We start from the raw sequence: 5,724 nt of genomic DNA on the forward strand, positions 1-5,724 counted from the left end.
ATATACACACACACTATATAGGCAGCGAAACAGTGGTCTTTAGCTGGTGGTAAATGATAAAACAACCAATAACAACTGGTGGGAAAGCGGGAAAAAAACCATAAACATAACTGTAGAAGACATATAAGCACGGTATGGAACGAAAGCAGTATATATACAGTGAACATGCATACCTAGCTCTGTGTTTGGCCTAACTTTTTCTTATCAATTAACTTGCTAAGAAGCGATTTGAGTTGAGTAAAGCAATCGCCCGATAAGCATTGAAAATCCCCGTAGGTTTCTAGAGTATTATTGATTAGGAGCAACATTCTGAATGCGAGTCGTGTATATTTATTTTTAGAAACAAGTTATCATCAGACATTGGTAATGTATGTGGTACTACTAGTAACCATAAAAACAAACTTGAACGTGCTTTCCTTTGCGTACCAGTGAGTTTTGTATATATGAGTATTACTAAGAAAATAGTGTTATTATATCGGTAAAAGTTTATAACTATATTATTTAAATACCGCTGAAAAGAACGTTTAATAAAAGTCAGTATTACTTACTGTATTCGGCGATTCAAATGTTATGATTACCCGTTTCTAGCCGCAGCCAACTAATATGACCTTCAATATACCTGATCTTTAAACGCTACATACGGTCGGTATGCACGATGTACACCTTACATAATTAGATCCCTAGAAAAAAACAACGTAGTATACTTACTTGTTTACTTCAGATTTATTCGATAATAGAGTACTGGGAGATTTCTCGTGTTAAGTAGGATATCTATTACCGTAATATCCGATCTAGTCCTGAGAAACAAGTATTGTTTCAGTAATTAAATGTACATTTTCGGTAAAGTTTCGATAGCGATGTATAAGCGTTTCGATATGATTAGGGACTTCGAAAAAACCATTAAATTTGCCCGTTTAAAGTTCCGCGTCTGAATCTATGTACAACTGACAGCGTTCTCTGAGAGTCGCTGACAGCAAAATAGGCTGACCATCGAGGGACCACGCAAGCATATTTAATATATATAGGCAAGCTTTGGGAAGCGTTGACATACATGTTCGTTGCACTAATTTTCATTATTAATATTAAATTATAAAACATAATAGATAAAAAATACAAGGTATACTGACAACCGTAAGAACTTCAGTAGGTGTTAGACTTGTTCAGTAGACGAAGGTATGAAAATTATAGTTTTCAACTTGCGCCAACGTAAGTAACAACTTTATTGCGTAATTGCATATCGCACATGATTTTTCAACTCTGCACCTTTAAAACGAAAATCAAAAAAAGGGCTAAGGACCTTTCTCTTGACAACTCTAACACACGTCCTGCCGTGCCTCTAGTTCACAAGAGGCCTAGTCCTCACGGAACTTAAGCATCGCTTTTATAGTAATTAAACTGTGAAGCAGTTACTGAACCGGCCAAGAAAATTATTAGTAGCAATATTAGCACTTTGAAATGTACACAGTTCTACGGTTTACTATGAAAGTCATTAGTACGCCTAAACTAGCATAGCGTTGTAGCACAAACATGAAAGTGCTCGACAAAACTCGTTGATCGCTGAATAACTGCAAAGTTTAGTGCATATTGTTACTGCATACACTCCGTGGTAGGATCAGGCCTAGGCCGTCCAGTGACCGCATGTTTGAATTGGAGCACCTGTTGGCTGTTATTCGTTAGGGTATTTATTTTATAAGGCACCGTGCCATTATCGTTAACCAGTGTCGTACGGATCAGTTTTCCTACAATATATTGCCTTGCTCGAAAAATAATGGTCCACGGTGTTTTTACCGAACAAGACAGACAGCGTTGTATTTAAATTCTAGAAACAACATGTCGTGGACGTGTTGTTGCACTGCTGTGCCAACTCTCAAGCTCAATCTGATTTCGTATCGACGAAAATTGCTAGATCTGATATGTAATGATCAGTAATAGTTTCAGGATCCTCTACGATGTGGAGATTTCTACAAGGAATTTTATGCGCCAGTTGTCGCAAAAAAGAGTAGTAATACGCCGATGCGGGCTTTCGAGCATATGGTGCGTGCCAAAAACAAAATGCTTACAGGACAACTTTAACTAGATTGCCACGTGCGGCCCGGCATTGCCGTGGAACGGAGTAACCCTTCTCTGTTCTACAGGTTTTTTTTTCTCTGGGATAACCTAATGTTTTCTGGTACGAGTTAGCGGCATCTCTTGTCGTTATTTATTCTCTTCTTTGCTTTCATACTCACATAAAAGTACCAACTTTTGTCATCTGTAACTACTCTGTGTAGGAATCTATCGTTACTTCTGAGCATTGTTCAACGCCAGGCAAGATGATACTGAGAAACAGTAAGAACCCGTGTTATTTTGTACTTTCCACTCAAGTTGAGGGCCACCCAGACTCCTACTTTTGAGTAATACCATCGAGTAGAGATGTTATACGACAGCCGTTTATCTGGCCGGCCAAGCAATTCACAAATTGCTTCCCTTCCTCAAACGTGCTTTCATGCTGTCTTTAATCTCCAATGACCAACTGGGCAAAATACATCGTTCAGTTTCAAGATGCAGTTAGTTGTTGCGCCTATCAAACCACTCCGAGTAGTCCGTCCCGTCCCGAACCGTCCATCCCGGCCCAGTTCCAGTGCTCTTATTTCGGTAAAAAACCAAATAAAGTAAATGCACTTTTTCAACGACAACATCTATGTATGAGCCTAGAGTGAAATAAAATGTTCCCGTTCATCACGCCACGAAGTTAAAATGCATTTATAAAGAAAAAGATTGCTTTAGAAATGATGAATAGAATGGATCACTAAAAAGCCATCCTCGTAAGAGGATCACTCGTAAAAGGTCTCCATTACTCTTCGTCGAGAGATACTTGAATACTACCTATAGCAAAGAGAATATATAGCCGTAAGGCAGGAGCTGCCGGTTTAGGTCTGTGGCCGCTGTTATTATCAACGAGATGGACGTAAATAGCTGCATCAGTATATGGGTTGCCATTAAAGTAGAAACGAAAGTATGGTCATTCGCCAGAGCTTAAAAGTAATTTGGAGTTTTATTGAAAAAAAAAAAACGTAATAGCACAACTTTCTACACCCTTCACGAACCCCTGTTAACAGTTATTTAATAAAACGGTTCTAACCATAATACGTAAAATGATTTAAAAATTATATAATTGCTAAAAATTAAATATAGGTCTGATTTTGATTTATGGACTTTTGCTATTTCTCTGGTGACGCAGCGATTTTATAACAAGTGATTTTTACATCCCTCCATTGAAACTGAAGTGTTTCAGTCTCTGTAACAATTTAGTTTCAACTTGAGTTGGTTTTCAGAAGCTATTCGGGTGGTGTAATATTCGGGTTATACGGCAGTTGTATGTTCTTTCAATTTTTGCCACGTAATTAAAGATGTATGTGGTCTGGTATTGCCGCAGGAGGACAACTTTTCTTATTAAAACCAAATTGAAATTGGTAAACCAAAATAAAACTGATTCCGGTACGTTTCGGCAGAGTCTTGCATAAGGAAACATTATCCAAAAGATTCTTTTGCGTCAATCTGAGTAGCATCCAGACATGAAGTTTTCTAGCGCGTTTTCTTGTAAAACTGTTTCGTAGTGGATGTTCAATTCTTTGGTAATATCATGGCCGTTCACGTGTTCGGCTTCCGCAATAAGATGGGTGAAGTTACTATTAAACTTCACCTGTAATTAATTATTCATTACGAAGGTGACTTTCCGGAACGGTAGCAACAAAACCGTCTTTGGGCCGCTTTCTCCGGTAATGTATTTTAACCGTAAAAAGTGAAATATTTTGTAGGTCTAGACAGTTAAACGAATCAATATACTTTAGATGAGAATTGCCTGTTCCAGGTTTCTAGAATGTTTTCTAGAAAATATTTCTTAGAAAAGCCGGTTTTGTAGACCTACAATAACTAACAATATTATTGTTAGTTATTGTAGTTCGAGTTTGAAATTGCAAAAACTATTCAATGTAGGAAGCTTATATATCTTAGCTCAACCTGAACATCCTGTGTGTTCTAACTAAACTTACTAACACAAATTTCAAACTCTGAAGCAGAAAGAAGTTTGTATATAGATACAGAATCTTTTACACACATTTCTGCAGTTTCTAATTTCTGCAGAATATCATTGTCTTAACAAAATGCAGAGCTTGCCGGTTCTATTTTTCCGGAACCCAAATGTTTACAAGAATTTCTAAAAATTAGCGTGACTTATCCTACGATTGACGGATCCAGTTGCCCAGTCGGCTAACGATGGATAGTAATGGCCTAAATGCAAAGAGTAACCTGCACTAATTAATGCGGGGACATAAGAAACGTGCTATAGTGTAAAAAGCAATTAGAACACGGCGGTCGAGCAGCTAAACAAATAAAGTTAGATAACGAAAACAATATCACCATTGGATTGCTGCCATAAGGTACTGAAATTAGAAAACAAGTACTACAACGACTCTAATAAAAGACAGTGGTTTACTGAACAGGTTAAAGAACTGCAAAAAGACACTGCAGTGAGTCAGCAAAGCCAGTTATAGCAGATTAGTACAATAACCGTAGTGAGAAGTCCGGATTCCGCGCCCGAACTCAAACCGGTCACGGGAACTCGCTTTTGTGCCAGATTCGAAGATCTGACAGGTCATTGTTAACTACTGTCTGATGTGTATCTGTAGTGCGGTATGCGAAAAGCGATGTGTGAACAAATTACTTCGAACGATCATGGGTCAGACTGGGCGGATGTTGCAAATTCTAGTGCTGTCCTGTGCCACATATGTCGGGGGTGGCAAGAGCCACTCAGTTTCGTTATCGGTAATAATCCGTACGTATCAATACCATCTAATACGCAACTTTAACATATCTAGATTTTGTTTAGTCGGCGTTGTGTTAGCGCAGCAGAACAGATCTCAGTAAGATTCTAGCGCGATTTGAGCAGTATAATTAGAAATTTTCGATACAGCAAGAAAATGGCAGACATGTAGTATCATACTGAAATTCTGTTTATATCTGTCATGCCCTTCGACTGATTATGATATCATACGCTGGGTCCTGCTTCTTCACAAATTGATCCGACGACATCTAATTTAATTAGGTTAACATTAAAAGTTTGTAGTCATGACTGCAGGAGAATTTCACGCTCATTTATCCACATACATGACAACATATACATCTTAATTAGAGTAGTGAGCGGTTACTGTCGGACAGGACATGATCATATACGAGATGCGACGACGGCACGAAGAAGTCGGCTTTGCGAAACAAGGAAATGCGAAGTTGGAAAAACGCTCGAGATGGAAGCTAGGGCCCTTTGAAGGTTCAAAGAGCTACTTTAACCACAAAATGAAATTCGACCTCACATAAACGAAGACTACCTGATACGCTCTCTGCGAACGTGTGTAACGTTGAAAAAACGTTCAATTTAATGAGGAACTTTTACCGTTGTCGCTTCATTTTGCCTTTCAAGTTCGCTCCGATCGGAATGCTGGTTCGACACGTAGAACACCCCTACAAGCTGAAAGTGGTACTCGTTCCTCTTAAAAGAAACCCGATTAATGGCTCTGTTTTGCGACTGGACACCCGAGTGAGGATATGAATGGCCCTATGCACATACAAATTTTATGTGTTTTCGCATTTAATTTAGTTTAAATTCAATCGGATCACCTATACGGATTGTACTACGTACTCTATTTGAAAGGACCGAACTGGTGGTATTTTCTATATCCTGAGGTGATA

The sequence above is a fragment of the Varroa destructor genome, unplaced genomic scaffold, assembly GCF_002443255.2.
Source record: "Varroa destructor unplaced genomic scaffold, Vdes_3.0 BEIS01000003.1, whole genome shotgun sequence".
NCBI lineage: Eukaryota > Metazoa > Arthropoda > Arachnida > Mesostigmata > Varroidae > Varroa > Varroa destructor.